Source organism: Podarcis liolepis (assembly GCF_965112155.1).
Source record: "Podarcis liolepis genome assembly, chromosome: W".
Classification (NCBI taxonomy): domain Eukaryota; kingdom Metazoa; phylum Chordata; class Lepidosauria; order Squamata; family Lacertidae; genus Podarcis; species Podarcis liolepis.
In genome coordinates, this window is record NC_139568.1 from 15,401,891 (window position 1) to 15,421,092 (window position 19,202).

At 42.9% G+C, this 19,202-nt stretch overlaps 1 long non-coding RNA gene and 1 pseudogene across 2 annotated transcripts in view; one reads left to right on the forward strand and one right to left on the reverse strand.

Annotated features, from left to right (window-relative positions):
- Positions 1-19,202, reverse strand: part of LOC310697712 — a 1,172,922-nt gene that overhangs the window by 432,625 nt on the left and 721,095 nt on the right. The window lies entirely within an intron of this gene.
- The window catches only part of LOC310697821 (cathepsin L2-like), a 106,603-nt pseudogene continuing 99,985 nt past the window's right edge, over positions 12,585-19,202 (forward strand). The window contains exon 1 of the transcript XR_014530130.1: positions 12,585-12,650. The product of XR_014530130.1 is annotated as a cathepsin L2-like (transcript). The remainder of the gene's footprint in view (positions 12,651-19,202) is intronic.

The following is a 19,202-nucleotide window of genomic DNA, read 5'->3' on the forward strand; positions in this document are numbered from 1 at the left end:
ACCAGGACTGCTTGCAGCCATTACAAAACTGCTCCTTTCCCCTCACAACACAGAGTGAGAATAGCAAACTCCTCCCAAACTCCTCCCAGCTTCGAAAACTGACGTCAGAATGGTGTGGCATCATGGGAACAACTTAACCCGTTAAGTTCCAAACCCAACACTTTTCTCCTAAGAAAGAGGAGATGAGTCCAGAAGACTTGCGTCTAGTACGCAGATCTGAGAGGGCCACGAAAGGCAGACCTCCAAAGAGATTTGCTGATGAGTTTGCTAAGACGGCAACTGCTGTTCTTAGTAGCTCAGAGAAGGTGTGGGAACCTTCAAGCTTCAAAGAGGTTCAGGAGTTAACCTCGAAAGATGCTGAGCCTTGGCTTAATGCCACGAAGGCTGAAGTTGATTCCTTGAATAGGAACCAAACTTGGGAACTGGTACCGGTAGTCCCAGGAATGAGACTGGTTGGCAGCAAATGGGTCTTCAAGGCCAAGACAGACCAGAATGGCAGGGTAGTCAGACACAAAGCCAGATTGGTTGCCAGAGGTTTTTCACAGGTACCAGGACAGGATTACCATGAGTCCTACTCACCCACCGTCAGATATGAGAGCATTCGGCTGATGCTCAAGATCGCTGCAGAGGAGAAACTGCATGTTTCCCATCATGACATTAATACAGCTTTTTTGTACGGGATTTTGGGGGAGGAGCTGTTTATGCTTCCACCTGATGGAATGCAGATACAGAAGGGAATGGTCTGTAAACTTCGGAAATCCTTATATGGTCTCAAGCAGAGTGCCAGGTGTTGGAACACGAAACTCACTGAGACGCAGGCAGTCATGTCTTTCTCTGTTCTGATCAACACTGAATAAAGCTTGTAAATAATGCTCTCCTGAGTGCGACTTTTGGCTGTGCATTATCTGCTGACAGAGTGTGCATGAGCTCTAGAATGTGGCAAGATATTTTCTAGAAACCTCATGTCGCTAATCGATGATACTGCGTGCCTACGGGAGATCGATGGATCGTCCGGCAGACGGCTTGGGGCCATGATGCACTTTATCTCCCTGGCAGTATCCCAACACTTCATATAGATATTAAAAAGCATGAGGGACAGGACAAAACCCTGAGGCACCCCACAAGTGAGAGCCCAGGGGTCTGAACACTCATCCCCCTCAACCACGTTCTAGAAATGGCCCAGGAAGAAGGAGCGGAACCATTGTATAAGAGTGCCCCCAGCTCCCAGCTCCTCTAGACGGTGCAGAAGGATGTTATGGTTGATGGTGTCAAAGGCCGCTGAGAGATCTAGCAGAACTACAAAACAGCTTTCACTTTTGTCCCTAGCCCGCCGGAGATCATCAACCAACACGACCAAGGCAATTTCAGTCCCATGGTGAGGCCTGAATCCTGACTGGAAGGGATCCAAATGCTCCGCATCCTCCAGGCGTGCTTGGAGTTGTTCAGCAACCACCCGCTCAATCACCTTGCCCAAGAATGGAAGATTTGAGACTGGGCAATAGTTACAATGTGCTCCTGTTGCTTCCATAGGTCTGGCACCTTGGCAAATGCCCAAACACTTTCCCTTCATCCCATTATTAAATGATAATCTTCACACACTTGAAGTCAGTAGGTCTGACATCTGAGGAGATGCACAGAGAAACATTCCTGGCTGAGTTTTGCTGACTGAATGAGCCCAAAGAGGGCTTATAAATGGTTCCTCATCATCCTGGAAAAAAGTGACAAGTGGGCTGATGTAGCATTCTCTCCTGGGTCCGTTGTTTTTCAGCGTCTTTATAAATGACTTGGATGGAGGAATTGATGGGATGCTTGTCAAATTTGTAGGTGGCACCAAATTGGGAAGGGTAGCAGAAAACAGTATCGGGATTCAATATGACCTTAAGGCAGGCATAGGCAAACTCGGCCCTCCAGATGTTTTGAGACTACAATTCCCATCATCCCTGACAACTGGTCCTGTTAGCTAGGGATGATGGGAGTGGTAGTCCCAAAACAGCTGGAGGGCCGAGTTTGCCTATGCCTGCCTTAAAGGATCAGAGAACTGGGCCCAAATTAGCAAAGTGACTTTCAATAGGGACAAACGTCAGATTCTATGCTTAGGCAGGAATAACCAGCTGCAAAAAATATAGCATGGGGGACACCAGGCTTGCCGGTAGGACATGTGAAAAGGATCTAGGGGTCTTAGTAGACCACACATTTAACATGAGTCAACAGTGAGATGCAGCAGCATGAAAACCCTAATGCTATTCTAGGCTGCATCCACAGAAGTCTAGTGTCCAGGTTGAGGGAAGTAATAGTCTATTCTGCATTGGTGAGACCACACCTGGAGTCCTGTGTCCAGTTCTGGGCACCACAATTTAAGAAGGATGTTGGCAAGCTGAAAGGTGTGCAGAGGAGGGAGACCAAGATGAAGATGAAGAAGAAGAAGAAGAAGAAGAAGAAGAAGAAGAAGAAGAAGAGTTTGGATTTGATATCCCGCCTTTCACTCCCTTTAAGGAGTCTCAAAGCAGCTAACATTCTCCTTTCCCTTCCTCCCCCACAACAAACACTCTGTGAGGTGAGTGGGGCTGAGAGACTTCAAAGAAGTGTGACTGGCTCAAGGTCACCCAGCAGCTGCATGTGGAGGACTGGAGACGCGAACTCGGTTCCCCAGATTACAAGACTACCGCTCTTAACCACTACACCACACTGGCTCTCAATGATCAAGGATCTGGAAACCAAGCCTTATGAGGAATGGTTGAAGGAGCTGCATCTGTTTAGCCTGGAAAAGAGGAGACTGAGAGAAGATATGATAGACATATTCCTATAATAAATTAAACTTCTGCAACTCAGGCCCTTAATGAGGTTGTGAGGTTTTTTTTTGGGGGGGGGGGGGAGTCAGTCTGGATGATGCCTTGGTCTCTTCCAATTCATTATTATAGATAGTCTATAGATAATTTTTTTACGGCCGGAGACCAGCTTGGGGGTACAATCCCAGAAGGAAAGGAAACATTTTAAACAATGTACAACAATAAATTTAACATTTATAAATGCAATAAGCGTGCTATCATCCAGGTCGTCTTATGATCTTTGCCTAACAGGAGAAGGTCAAATTTTTGCTTTTCCGGGAGGTCAGCGAGCCTCACCAGCAGGGAATCAATGGTCTCACTACGTGCCTCTTCATAAACATCTAAAGAACAGGTGCTCTGGGCTTCCTATCTCCCCCAATGAACAGTCGCAAAGTCTCTGAGCATATGGGACTTTTTAAGAGGATTCTTCCAGGACCGGTGAGGGCAGAGCTGAGCTTCTGGTGATTCATTATTATGTACCACCCTAGATGACCTTCCTGGTCTCTTCCAACTCTGATTCTCTGATTCTGTGAAAGGAGATTCTAAATGAAAGAACTATCTGATGGCAAGAGCTGTTTGAGAGTGGAACAGACTCTCTCAGAAGGTGCTGGACTCTCTGTCCTTGGAGGTTTCTAAGCAGTGGTTGGGTGGCCATCTGCAAAGGATTCCTTAGCTGTGATTCCTACATTGCAGAGGGTTGACCTTCAGGATCGCTTCTACCTCTGTAAGTCTATGATTCCAGGAAGTGGTGCAATTTTTGTAGCTTGGTATAAAGTTTGGTCATTTATCAACAAGTCATGCATCCACAGTTTTAAGCAGGTGTTGTCCACAGACTTCCATTAAGGTGAGAAACTTTTAAGTCTGAATTTCTTAGGAAGCCGCAAAATTGACCTGCAACATGGCCCTTCTAGCAGAGGAAATTTGCAGAAATAAGCTATATTACAGGTCAACATGTGGAATGGACCCCAAGTTTATGATTGTTAACTATTTTTAAAGAAGGGCAATCTGACCTATGTTATAAAGAACTAATTACTTTTCTTTTAGTAGTGACATGTCAACTAGTGACACAGAATTGAAAGATTGGAAAAGGTGTGTATCTCTCGTTGGAAGCAGAATGTATGGTCTGTTGCTGTATCAGAAAAATTAACAAAGATACTGCATACATTTTGCTGAATTATGGCATCCTTTTATAAAATACTTCACTGATAATCTTGAAAACCACAGATTTGACTTCTGCAAACTTAACTAGATTGATCCGTCCTGGAGGGGGAAAGAGTTGGGATTTTGTTTTTGTATTTTTTCTCTTTTTTGTAATTGTTATATATTGGAAATTAATAACACTATATTAAAAAATGAAAACATGTATTTTTGTTTCCGGCCTGTTCTTCCAGCAACCTGAATTGGATCTGGTTTGCCTATCTGGTCAGAGTTGTAGTATGGGGGGGCTGGGGGGGCTGTGGCTCTGGGTGCATTTTTTATGGGGTGCTTAAAGGGAAGTTTTCCTTCTGCCCATACTTGCTGCATTTTGGGGAAGCCTTGCCCCTCTTTTCTCTTGCTTTCTGAGAAGTCTTGCTTGTAGGCTTTCCCCTGCTTTTGCACACACTGTACGAACCTGCTCTTCATGCCTAGCTGACCACATCTACAGAACTTGATTGTTACATTGTTTCATGCTATGATCAATCATTAGTAACAGACATCCTAAGCTCATGGAAAACAAACTGTACCTGCTCTCCATGCCTAGCTGACCACCTCTACAGAACTTGATTGTTATATTGTTTCGTGCCATATTAATCTCTAGTTACAATTTAATTAGGAGGCTTCATGCCTGTCTAGTTCCAGCTTCGATTCCCAGCCTTTACTCCATCAATGATAAATGATCACATGTAATCCCCACCTCTCACATGTAATTCCCGCCTTAGTACTTATGTTAACCAATCACAAGTTTCTTTGTGTATGTATCAACCAATCAGCCACAGGCCCACCTGTGGCAATGCTTGTAATATTCAATAAAAGAGGCTCTCAGGGTCCGCCCAAAAAAGACGCCTCATGTTACACCTGCCTCTCTCGTCTCCCGTGATTTTTCATTCCTACAGGTGCTTAGGTTCACAGCATCAACACCCCAAATAGGTCTTGTTTCTCCCATAGCCGCAGCCTTGGGCCCCAGCAGAAATCAGCTATGGCTCTCTCTCTCTCTCTGCCTTCCCAGCCTGCTGCTTCTGCCTCCAGCTTCTAGTACAAATAACTCCTCCCCTCCCAAATTCTGGCTTTTGTCCTTCTCACTATTTGCAAGTTTAGTTGTGATTCCTGCATTGCAGGTTAGACTAGGTGACTCTTGGGGTCCCTTCCAACTCTATGATCTGCCATATTGCACAGAAGCCTCTTTCCTTTGATCTCTTTATGGCCCATCAGGGAGGTAAAGGTAAAGGTAAAATAAAAAAATTCCTTCCAGTAGCACCTTAAAGACCAACTAAGTTAGTTCTTGGTATGAGCTTTCGTGTGCATGCACACTTCTTCAGATACACTGAAACAGAAGTTGCCAGATCCTTCTATATAGTGAGAAGGTGGGGAGGGGTATTACTCAGAAGGGTGGTGGGAATGGGAGATTGGCAGATAGCTGAGATGAGCCTGTTGACGACTCTTAACGACTGCAATAGGTCTTACAGGAAAAGGCAAGGGGTGAGAAGGTGAAAAATGGCTTAGTCATGTATAATGAGATAAGAATCCAATGTCTTTGTTCAGACCAGGTCTCTCCATGGTTTTAAGTTTGGTAATGAGTTCCAATTCAGCAGCTTCTCTTTCCAGTCTATTTCTGAAATTCCTTTGTAGTAAAACAGCTACTTTGAGATCTTGTATAGAATGTCCTGGGAGATTGAAGTGTTCTCCTACTGGTTTCTCTGTTTTGTGATAAATTTTGTGAGTAATACCCCTCCTCACCTTCTCACTATATAGAAGGATCTGGCAACTTCTGTTTCAGTGTATCTGAAGAAGTGTGCATGCACACGAAAGCTCATACCAAGAACTAACTTAGTTGGTCTTTAAGGTGCTACTGGAAGGAATTTTTTTATTTTGACTATGGCAGACCAACACGGCTACCTATCGGTAAAGGTAAAGGTAGCCCTGACTGTTAAGTCCAGTCACGGACAACTCTGGGGTTGCGGCACTCATCTCGCTTTACTGGCCGAGGGAGCCAGCATTTGTCCGCAGACAGCTTCCGGGTCATGTGGTCAGCATGACTAAGCCGCTTCTGGCGACCCAGAGCAGCGCACAGAAACGCCGTTTACCTTCCTGCTGGAGCGGTACCTATTTATCTACTTGCACTTTGACGTGCTTTTGAACTGCTAGGTTGGCAGGAGCAGGGACCGAGCAACAGGAGCTCACCCCATCGTGGGGATTTGAACTGCCGACCTTCCAATCAGCAAGCCCAGAGGCTCAGTGGTTTACACCACAGCACCACCCACGTCCCTATCAGTGAGGTTTGTATTTTAACACATGCTGGATCCAGGGATTATAGAGGTCTGTCACCTACAAACTCATAACAATAGATAGATAGATAGATAGATAGATAGATAGATAGATAGATAGATATAGATAGATAGATGACAGACAGACAGACAGATGCATGTCACCCCAATGTCTGAGCAGTGAGATATTTCAGGGGTCCCTGGTGCTTACCCAGTTTTGGTTTCCTTGGAATGAGGGACAGTGGAGAGCCAGATGCTGCATCAGTTTCACAGCAGTGGGACAGTCCCTCTTCATCTAGCCAGCCTCCGCTGTCACTCAGATCATGAAGAGTCTTGCATGTTGCTGAGCTACAGCCCAGAGAAGCCCAGAGGGGGTTCCCTCCATCTCACCATAGTTTACATCTGCTTGGGAGGAGTCCAGAGGCAGGGGGCTGGGGGGGGCAGATGCCAGTCCCAGCAACGTCTTCAACTAGGGCCGTTGAGCCTAGGTGAACTCTGCTGTGTTTTCCCTTTTCTGAATAAAAAGCTGACTTCACATTTAGTCTTGTGTCTTCCTTCTGACCTGTGGAGGAACCAGCCTTCCTGACAGCCCCCTGACACAGCCTTGGAATCTAGCAGAAGTCAAGCTTGGCTCTGTCTCTCTAGCTTCTGCCTGCAGCCTGCTTCCAGTTCAGCTCTCACACAACTGCCCCAGCTTTTGTCCTTCTAAGTACCAGTTTCGGGGAGGGGAGGCAAGGCCCATCTATTTGCCCAGAGGGCACCATCAAAGTGGTCCTTAGGTGGCAACTATGACCGTTAACAAGAACCTTGCCTGGCTAGTTCAACGATGGAAATCTGTTAGATTTTCACTTTGCTGAGGGGACTCAGGCATCATGCCGACTAAATCCTCTCACCAAATTAATATATATATACAGTGGTACCTCGGTTTACAAACTTACGGTAATCTGTTCCGGAAGTCCGTTCTTAAACTGCAACCGTTCTTAAACTGAGGTGCACTTTCCTTAACGAGGCCTCCCGCTGCCGGTGCCCTTCCACCGTTTGGATTCCGTTCTTAGACAAAGGTAAAGTTCTCAAACCGGGACACTATTTCCAGTTTTGCGGAGTTTGTAAACCGAATTGTTCGTAAACAGGACTGTTCTTAAACCGAGGTAACACTGTACACATGACTATTCATGCTGCTGGCATGCAAATCAGCCTGGCAGGTACTGGCTGCAAATTATTGCAAAGATGCTCTGGGGGCCTGACCTGCTCTGCTCCCCTCTCCCCAAGGTCTCTGGTCTGGGCCCTGAAATCCCTGCACCATTGCAGGGCTGGGTGGGGGCACCTCCTGGGCAAGATGGGCTTTCCAAATGCAGATCACCACTCGCCAGTTTTCAATTATTGTCCAGAGGCTTTGGCTTCAAACCTCATCCCTTCAAATACCTGACGATGGGACTTCCGGTCAGATCGCGAGGTGGAAGCAAGCGGGTTTACCCTCCGGAGAGGGAGACCAGCTTCTAGGAGGCAAAAGGGGGTGCTACAAGGGCACCGTAGCCCCCCAACAATCCCCTGAAAGGAGATTCAGGGGCCAGGATCCCGGCGCTGCCGACGAGCTGTTCCCCCGGTCGCCAGGTATCCTCTTTTTTAGAGGAGAGAAGAGCGACAGGGTAGAAAGGCTGGCAGCGGGACGCCATTGCTAGCCTCCAGAAGCGAAGCCCCGAGCTTGTGCACTGGAGCGATCGGCTCTCCAAAAAAAAGAAATCGAATTGGAAACTTTTAAACGGACTAAAATATTATTAATTTGCACCAAATTCGATACAGATAAGGTGAAAATAGGAGGTCAGCCTTGTCTGGATTCCCAAGACTACACAGGGACTATTCTCAGAACGGAACGGAACAGTGAGTAAAGACAAATGGGGGTTGTTTTGGCGATAGGATTTCTCTCTCTCGTGGATTTTTATTTCTAACTTTGAACAAGCTCCAAGTAAGGAGTAAAACAGACGGAGGGGAGAGATGAGATAAATGTTTTTTGTTTGTGTGGATGGATTAAACGTCGGGAAAGGATCTTTGGATGGTTATTTACTTTCGATTTTAAAAGGAACTACGCAACAAGTAAGACTGATTAAAACTCTTGGAACTGTATTCACCCTCTCCACCTTGTATTACCAGAGAGAAGAAGATATAATTTGATATTTTTCTTTCCTTTCTTTTGTGTTGGAGTCTAAGTATTTAAGGGACATAGTCAAAGTGCTTTTTAAGTGGATTGGATTTACTGGAGACTGCACCCCCACTCTTTTGTTGGGAATCGCCATTTTGATTTCCGGAATAGATGAAGCGCAGTCTCTCCCCTTTATAAGACTGTGGACTGTGGATTTAACTTTCTCCCCTTTATAAGACTGCGGATTGTGGACTTAATTTTTCCCCTCTCTCAATTGAACTCTGCTCTTCTTATTTGGTGTATACGGATTATATTTTTGTCTTTCTTCTGCTTTCTCTGAGGGATTTGGTTGAAGTTTTTTAAAGGACTTGGCTTTGGAAAGTTTTACATTTCTTTTACATCGGTGGCTTTTTGGAATACAATCTTAAATATTGGATGTGGCCATTCAAGTGGCATGAAGGAAGTGAAATAATTTTTGGAAATTTCTGGGACTTTTATTGAACTCAATTTTTGATCTTGTGGCCGGGAACTATTGTTTTAATTTGGCTCCCCCTGGTGGATATCTTTATTGGAGTTATTTTGGAACAGCTTATTAGAATGTCTCACACACAGAAGAAAGGGGAAGGAGGGACACCTGCAGAAAGAAAGGGTTCTAGGCAAGAATCTGAAATTAAAGGAGATTTAATAAAGATGTTTACAGAACTTAAATCAGATTTGAAAGCGGAAATAAGGAAAAGTGAGAAAAATATTGGAACAAATGGATAAAAAAATAGATGTGAATGTAAAAAAAAAAGATGAATCAGTTAATGAGATAAAAGGACAGATGAAGGAAATGACAAAAAGGACACAAAATTTGGAAGAAGGGATGAAGAAGACTAAATTAGATCTTAGGGAAATTAAGAAGGAGGAAGAAAAAATTAAAGCAGAGGTGTCAGAGGTGAATAGAGCTCAAGAAGAAATGTGGGACGCTATTGCTATGAATGAACTGAGACAAAGAGAAAATAATTTGAGATTTAGATTGGTACCAGAGGTTCAAGGAGAAGAAATAAAGGAGAAACTCATTAAAGAGATTGCCCAATGGTTAGAGATGCAGGAAGAAGATGTTGCAAAGACAATACAAAACGCGTTCAGAATTAAAGTCAGGACAACCAAAGCAAAGAAATTTCCTGCTTAGTTATTTTCAAAGATAGAGAAATAAGAAATCTAATCTTGCAAAAGAATAGAGAAAAAAGATTAAATATTGATGGAAATTATATAATTATTTTTAAAGACGTCCCACTTCGCTTATTGAAGAAACGCGACCATTACCAACAGCTGGTGCAAATACTGAGGAAAAACAAAATTGAATTCAAGTGGGAATTTCCAGAGGGGCTATCATTTGCTTCTAAAGGAAAAAGACACAGGTTTACAAGATCAGATGAAATGGATAAATTCCTGAGAAGATATAGAGAGTTAGAAAGAGAAGAAGAAGAAGCAGAGGCAATGGGAGCAGGGGTGGAAGGTGGAGGATCACAATAATCTGAAGAAGATAAAGAAGAGAAAGAAGAGGAAGAGGAGAAATAGAATCAAAATTTATTATTAAAATTAATTTGGAATCATCATGGCGTTGAAATTATGGACTTGGAATGTCAATGGGATGAACGATAGAAAAAAAGAAATAAAATTCAACAATATTTTTTTTAAAAGAATTTGGACATTATTTGTTTACAGGAGACACGTGATGAGAAGACACAGAAAAATTTTAATGAACAAAAAATTAGGAAATGAATTCATTTCATCTGACAAAAGCAAAAAGAGAGGGGTGGTATTATATACTAAAAATAAATTAGAGGTTCAACAGATTTTTAAAGATGAAGAAGGTAGAATAGTGGCAGTACAAGTCAAATGGCAAGCTGAAAAATTAATAATAGTCGGAGTATATGCACCCAATGAAAACAAAATGGACTTTTTCAAAGAATTGGAAGATGAGTGGTGGAGTCTCCTTCTTTGGAGGTCTTTAAGCAGAGGCTTGACAACCATATGTCAGGCGTGCTCTGATGGTGTTTCCTGCTTGGCAGGGGGTTGGACTCGATGGCCCTTGTGGTCTATTCCAACTCTATGATTCTATGACTCTAAAAGCTGTGTCAGTGGGATGTAAGGAATATAAAGTCAAGGCTTTTGCCGATGACTTGGTTATTACTGTGGAGGGTCCCATAAATTCAGTAATTCATAAATTCAGTGTTGAAAGAGATACCATATTTTTTGCACCATAACACTCACTTTTTTCCTCCTAGAAAGTAAGGGGAAATGTCTGTGCGTGTTATGGAGGGAATGCCTACGGGTGGCATGCCTAGGGATTTTTCTCCTCTAAAAACTATGTGCGTGTTATGGTTGGGTGCGTGTTATAGAGCAAAAAATATGGTAGATCAGTTTGGTCAAGTGGCAGGATTCAAACTGAATAAGAAAAAAACCAAAATAATTGTCAAAAATATGAACCAAGAAATAACGGATAAAATGCAGCAACAAGTAGAGATGGAAGTAGTTAAAAAAGTGAAATATTTAGGAGTGTGGTTGACCCCCAAGAGTATTGATTTATTTCAGAATAATTATACCCTAATTTGGAACAAGATTAAAAGAGACCTTGAGGTGTGGGGAAGAATGAAACTGTCATTTTGGGGAACAATTGCAAAAATTAAGATGAATGTGCTACCGAAATTACTATTTCTGTTTCAAACAATTCCAATAATCAAAGGGGCAGCAATTTTTAAAGAATGGCAAAGAGTAATTTCAAGGTATATCTGGCAGGGTAAGAAGCCAAGAATAAAGTTTAAGTTATTGAAAAAGAAAGAGGAGGCTGCGCCCTGCCAGACTTGAAATTATATTATGAAGCGTCATGCCTCTGTTGGTTGAAGGAATGGATGAAATTAGAAAATACAGAATTGTTAGATTTGGAAGGTTTTGATAATAGATTTGGGTGGCATGCATATTTGTGGTATGACAAGAAACGTGTACATAAAGGTTTTAAAAACCATGTAATACGAAGGTCTCTTATAGAAGTCTGGGAGAGGTATAAAAATTTATTGGAGTCAAAAACTCCATATTGGTTATCGCCATTGGAGCAATGAGTGTAAAGAAAATTAACATGGGGGGGGGGATGAGCAACATATGAGAAGTTAATTGAAAGAGAAGGAAGTAAATGGAAAATAAGACCATATGAAGAGGTTAAAGAATATGTTAATGATTGGCTGCATTGTTTTCAAATTAATGAAATGTTTAAGAAAGATATGCTACAAAGAGGTTTTGCTGATAAAGAGTCTAAATTTCAGAAAGAAATATTGAATAATGAATTCAAAAGTTTAGCAAGAATGTATAAATTATTGTTGGAATGGTATACAAAGGATGAAGAGGTGAAATCGGTTATGATTGACTGGGCCAAAGATTTTGGATATAATATACAAATAGATGATTGGTTAAAATTGTGGAAAGATGGAATAAGATTTACGGCGTGCACTGCTATAAAAGAAAATGTAATGAAGATGATGTATCGATGGTATATGACACCTGTAAAACTGGCAAAGATGTATAAGATAAGTAATAAAGATTGGGAATGTAGAGAAAAGGAAGGAACGTTTTACCATATGTGGTGGGACTGTAAAAAAGTTAAAAACTTTTGGGAAATGATTTATAATGAATTGAAGAAAGTATTGAAATATACATTTGGAAAGAAACCAGAAGCGTTCTTACTAGGAATAATAGGTAATGAGATAGATAAGAAAGATAGGAAGATATTTTTATATGCAGTGTCAGCAGCAAGAACTTTGATGGCCCAGAAGTGGAAACAAGAAGAGTTACCTACGATTGAAGAATGGAGAATGAAAATGATGGATTATGCAGAACTCGATAGACTAACAGGAAGGATCCGGAACCAACGTGATCAAAGATTTACAGAAGATTGGATGAAATTTACTGAATATATGCAAAAATTAAGTGATAATCAGATAACATTTGTAAGTTTTAATGAAGCTCTGTGAAGACAAAAGGTAGGAATATTGTTAGATTGTAAAAAATTAATTAATAATATGGTGAATTTAAATTTAAGAAATGTGGAGAAAGTAAGTACTAGGAAGGTTTTTCAGGAGGGAGGAGGGAAGTCAATAAGGAGGAATTTGGATGTAAAAAAAGATGTTTTGGTCCCTGGAAGGAGAATGGAAAGGATGGAAGGAAGTTCACGCCAAGCAATACCTCAAGGTGCGTTTGCCGTGACAAGATGTCAATTTCCCTAAAGTACTAGCACTGTTGATTATTGCAGAGAGAAATTTCCCTTGGGAAATTCAACTTTTCTTCAAGGGACCTAAAGGCAAAGACACTCTGTGCACATGCAAAGTGCCTGGTTCCTTATAAAAACGTATTTGCTTTGTTGGATTAGACAAAGGTTCCCTCTAATTCAGCATTGCGTTCTAGCGAGGGAAGTTTTCTTGGACATATGGGCCACAGCCCTTCTGTGCCCCCAGCAGCTGGTATTCAGAGGTAGACTGCTCTTGGGCATGGAGATTCTTATAATGACCAGCTGGAAAAGGAACATTTCAGAGGCAGGCAGCACCAAATGGGCTCCTTTGGAGGAAGGTGAGAGGTATAAATAAATATAATGGTGGTGGTGTTTTAGTAGAATAAAAATAATAGCATTATTTTCCCCCCTTGCTTTTTATTTTTGTCCTAAATTTATTTGCCTTCTCACACGAGATAAAGAAGAAAATAGTTATAAAAGGGGGAACCAGTGAAATTTATAAAATATTAGTAGAAATGGAGGATCAAGAAGATCAATTAAGGAGTTCATTTTACATAAATATTTACTAGATAAATGAACTGGAATTCCTCTCAAAATGTAGATCATTCTGGGAATAATGTCCTGAGAGTGCGTTCTATGTTACAAATCAAGCATTGCTAGGAGGTTTTTCTTTTTGTTTTCTAATGTATTTCTTGTCGGGAGCTCCGTTCGAACGAGCCTTTGAAACCGCCTCTGACAAACAATTAATGACCTCGAGCCTTTGATAAGGCTCCAAACACATTCTTCAATCAGCAGAGTTCCCGGCAGGGAAGGATGAGATCGTATGAGCTACATTTTTAAAGAGTTTTATTTCTAAACTACGCAGAACAGAAAATACATCCTCTCTCTATGAAAGCAGAGAGCAACTGAACAAAGGAACAAAGGAAACAGGAAACCACTAACGTCACATCCCGTCTCCCTTCCCGTGAGACTGCCAACAATCTGGAAGCCCTGGAATGTAAACACAGTCCTGTGACTCCAAGCAGCTGCACAGTGAGAAACAGAAACTAACATCCTCCCCCTTTCTGTGCACACCACTGGGCAGCGTGTCAGTACAATCTCAGTACAAACCCAATTTCTGTACATAGGTACAGTGTTGATCCTTCGGAACAACCTTGGACAATAAATCAGCAGGAATTTCATTACCTGGCATGTAGGACACCGTTACGAGTCCTTTCTGCACACATTCTCTAGCATGTTGCAGGTTCAATTGCAAGTGCTTCGTGCTTTGCTTACGACCTTCAGATGTCAGCAAAGCCAAACATGCTTTGTTGTCCTGATAAACCTGGATTGGACATTTGAAAGGAATTCTCATGTCTTTGCACAACTGTAACAACCATTCACAATCATTAAGTGAATAAGACAGTGCATTCAGTTCAGCTTCACAAGTACTTAAGCTAACTGTTGTTTGCTTCTTGCACGACCAATCAAATAGACCCTGGTTGTACATGTAGCAAACTCCAGACGTGCTTTTCCTGTCTGTAGTGTCACTTCCAAAACTCGCATCAGCAAATATCTCAAGACCTCCAGACTTCTGATTGTTAAATCTCAGTCTGTAATGCATAGTGCCTTTCAAATAGCGCACTATGCGTTTCAGAGCTTTCCAATCCTTAACCGTAGGATTGTTGACTTGTCTGCTTAGGAAATTACAGCTAACAGCAATGTCAGGTCTTGAACATCTGGCAATGAAGTTTAGTTTGCCTAGCACACTTCTGTACAGTGTAGTGTCAGAAAATGCTCCTTCAGTGTCATCTACCTGATAACCTGTTGTCATCAGTTGTGTCTACAGGGTTAGCACCCATCAGGTTTATTTTGCTTAACACATCAGCAATTTTCTGTGACTGGTGTACTAGAATATTACCATCTTGGTCTCTCTTTATTTCCAGAGATAGGTAGTTGGTTACCTCACCAAGATCTTTCATGTCAAAGTACTCCTTCAGTCGAGCTAGGGCACTATTGTACATTTTGACATCCTTCCAAAAGAAAAGAATATCATCAACATAAAACAAGCAATACAGCTTATTTTGCCCTTCCTCTTTGACAACTACATAAGGATCAGCTTTACCTTACTGAAAACCTAGAGAAAATAACACTTCAGTGAGTTTAGAGTGCCAGCATCGTGCACTTTGTTTGAGACCATAAAGGGACTTCTTCAGAGAACAAACAAATCCCTGTTTTACCTGTATGCCATCAGGTGGAAGCATATAAAGTAATTCACCTAAGGTTCCGTACAAAAATGCTGTATTCACATCGTGATGAGAAACATGTAGATTCTCTTCTGCAGCAAATTTGAGCATAAGCCTAATGCTCTCATACCTCACGGTGGGTGAGTAGGTCTCGTGATAGTCTTCTCCTGGTACCTGTGAAAAACCTCTGGCTACCAATCTGGCTTTGTGTCTGACTATCTTGCCATTTTGATCTGTCTTTGCTTTGAATACCCATTTGCTGCTAACCAGCCTCATTCCTGGGACTACTGGAACTAGCTCCCATGTTTTGTTCCTCTCTAAGGAATCAAGCTCAGCCTTCATGGCATTTAACCATGGCTCAGCATCCTTCGAGTCCAAAGCCTGGATCTCTTGGAAACTTGAAGGTTCAAATACCTTCTTGGAGCTATTAACAGCAGTTACAGCTTTTGCTGCTTTAGCAAATTCATCAGCAAATCTCTTTGGAGGTCTGCCTTTTGTGGTTCTTTCAGACCTGCGAATCAGACGTAGGTCTTCAACACTCTCCTCTTCTTAGGAGAAAAGTGGCCTATAGTGAACAGTGGTTCCTCCAATTCTCGATCAGAGCCTTCAGAGGGTCACATAGAGGCCTTAGCACTCTTGAAATCCTCTGAACCATCTGTTTCAGTTTCAGAATCAGAATCAGAACCTTCATCAGTGGGTGTGGAGTTTTGCTGCTGTTTATCCTTAGATTCTTCACTGTCATCAGGATAACACTGAAAAATTCCCACATTCTCCCCCCACTTGGCATTATACTCAACACTTCTAGTAAGCCTAATTGTCTTAGAGTCAGTCATCATTACTCTGTAATAACCTTTCTGATACCCTAGAAAGATACGGCTAAAATGGCCGCTGTTTCTTTAATGCGAATAAAGCTGGGTCGGCATGACTCAGCGGCCTGCAGCAGGTTGTATATATAAAGTGAGAAATGTTAGTTTGTGCTGAGGCTGGTGTTTGGGTTGATTAGTGCTGGTGTGTATAGTAATTCAGTCGTGTTTTGCACAAATACTTTAAAGAATAAAACTCTGCAAGGATATTCTTGTGGACTCTTTTTGTGCCGACAAGGGTCCAAGAACCAGGCTGAGGAGACAAAGGGAGGTCAGAACCTTTTCCTCCTTTTTTTTTTTTTTGCTTTTTACAAACACTGACAGGTTATGGGCCCAGTGTTTCTGAGCATGTGCAGAGTGTAAAACGACTGACAGCATCTGAGCAGGGAGCTGGTGAGTCCTGGTGGTGTATGGAGCCAGTGGCTGTGTGTTGGAGCAGTTGGTGGCAAGCTGTAACTTTCTGTAGCGACGCTGGAGCGGCTAGGATCCGAGGATCAGGAAAGCACTCAGCGTCGGCTACTGGAACAGTTTGAACTACTAGAGAACCACAGTAGGCGACTCACAGAGCGGCTACACCAGTTGCAGAGTCAGGCGGGACCTGAGGGTCAACAGAGGCAGCAGCTAGAAGCCGGTGAGTGCCAGCCAGAACCATCCAGTTGGACTCTAAAGAGAGAGTCAGGAGAGATTGCTGGAGGCCCCACAGAAGGGGCTCAGCAAGCACCAGCAGAGATGGCAGATTTCCAGTCTTCCCAAGTTGTAAATATTGGGGGAGGCATCCCTTTTGAACTTCTCTCAGAAAGCAACTGGCTGAGTTGGTCAATTAAAATGCAGCAGTTGTTAAGGAGAGATGGACTATGGGACTGTGTTGAAACTGAGGTTTTGAGACAGGACTCTGCTGAGAAAAAATGGCTAGATGAAAGGGCTTGTGCCCAAATTATGCTGTGTTTGGGCAACTCTCAGTTATTGCATGTAGCAAATGCCAGCACAGCGTTTGAGTGCTGGAATTTATTAAGGGCAATGCATGTCAGAGAAACTGCTGGGACTATAATTTCTCTGACCAGAAGGCTGTTCAGGACTGTTATGAAAGAAGGTGAGAGTTTGGCAACTCATCTTCAAACGCTGAAATCTCTGTTTCTTCAACTACAGCAGAGAGGTAAGCGTTATGATGAGACTGACCAAACATACATTATCCTTTCAAATTTGCCTGAAAGCTGGTTGCCTGTGATTAACAGCATGGAGAGTATGCGTCACCGAGATCTGACCCTTGAGTATGTGGTTGGAAGATTGACTGAAGATGCAGAAAGAAGGTCAGATAGACAGGCTGAACTCCAAGAGCGGAGGAGTTACAGCAAAGGGGGCCAGCAGCAGAATCTGCCAATGGAGCAACGCCAAGGTTTGGACTTGGCCATGGCGGTGAGGAGATGCTATAGATGCAATCAACCCGGGCATCTCCAACGTCAATGCAGGGCAAGACTTCCAGGAGACGACGTGGAGCAGAGACAGCAATCGACGCAGAAATGTAAGCAGAAGGTGTTCTCTTCAGGGAAGAAGAACACGCGTTCTGCTCAGTTTGTGTCTGCATTTTCTCGAGAGGAGAGGAAGATACCTCGAGGAACATGGTTGCTGGACTCTGGCAGCAGCAGGATTATCTGCAACAGTCGGGAGGACTTTAAGACCCTGGAGAAGCCAGCCGACGGAAAAGACTCAATCTATCTTGCTGATGGTCGTAGAAGCAAGATTGTTGGCCAGGGAACATGTTTCCTGCAGTGCTTGAACACTACTCTACCAGAGACTCTGTTTGTCAGCAGTTTGGACTATTGTTTGCTGTCTGTAAGCTGTTTGATTAATGCAGGGTATAGTGTTAACTTCACACAGGATGGCTGTCTGATAAAGAATGGAACTCAGGTATCTGGCCATGCAAAGTTGGAAAATGGGTTATATGTAATGCAGGACAAGCCTGTTAAAGCAGCCCAGGTGGTTCAGGATAATTTGCCAGTTCATAAGGGGTGTGTACATGAACTGCACAGAAAACTGGGTCACGCCAATTTCCATGTGCTTTCAGAGATGCAAAAGGTGTGCAAGAACCTAAAAGTAAATAGCTGTAACTGTTTCCTAGATTGCAATGTATGTAAAATGGCCAAATCTAAGAGGAAGCCTGTGGCTTCTAAAAGTGACAGAGTATCTAAAGAGGTTTTAGAACTTGTCCATTGTGACGTGATAGGCCCTTTTCCACAAAAGACTGAAGGGGGCGCCAGATATGCTTTTCTGGTAATAGATGATAAATCACGTTTTAGTTGGCTGTTTTTGTTAAAGCAGAAATCTGAGTGTTTCCCCACATTCAGAGAATGGGTTGCCCAAGCTGAAAAGCTCTTCGCTCGGCCTGTTGTGCAGCTGCAAACAGATAGGGGCGGAGAATTTCTGAACAAACAATTTGGGACATGGTTGCGACATAAGGGAATCACTCACCGTTTGACTAACCCTTATAGCCCTGCTGAAAATGGTCTGTGTGAAAGACGTGGGGCTGTAATACAGTCAGTAAAGGACTGCCTGCTAGTGGATGCAGGATTGGGCCACAACCATAGGCTGTGGGGCGAGGCTTTTCTGACAGCGAACTTTTTGATTAATAGAACCTGGTTTAGCTCTATAAAAGATATTCCTTATCGTGTGTTGTTTGGGAAAGAACCAGAGTGGACAATGCTCCATAATTGGGGTTCTTGGGCACATGTAAACATTCCCAAAGCTCAGCACCAGAAAGGGGGCGCTAGAGCACATAAACTGCGGTTTGTGGGATATCAGTCCTATGGCAAAGGGTGGTGTTTCAATCTACGCCCAGGACGCGTGGTTCTGTCACGAAGTGCAGACTTCGCTGACCAGGACAGATGGACTGCGATCCATGCCAACCCAGACTGCCTACTGCCCCTGCAAGTAAGAGAAGAGGCTTCTTCTCAGCCATTGGCAACACAGGAGCAGAATGAGGAGGCACGTATTTCCCCAAAAGATGAGGCAATAGATAATAATACTTCTCTAGAGGAAGAGGAAGAAGAGCCAGAGATAAGGGGGGAAGAAGTAGTAGTTGTGCCTAGACGCTCCCAGCGTTCAAACAAGGGTGTACCTCCTCAACGTTTGACCCTAGGAGGAGTGAGAGTATGCAATGTGAGTTGTGTGGAACCACAAAGTTATAATGAAGTCTTAGACTTACCCCCTGGGGAATGTGCTTTGTGGGAATAAGCCATGAAAGAAGAAATGGACTCTTTTAAACATAACAAAGTGTTTGAGGTCATAATGCCGCCACCTGGTAGCAGAGTGGTGTCATGCAAGTGGGTTTACAAAAGGAAAACACTTGCATCTGGGGAACCACGTTTTCGAGCCAGATTAGTAGCCAGAGGGTTCACTCAGATTAAAGGGGAGAGTTATGATGAAGTGTTTT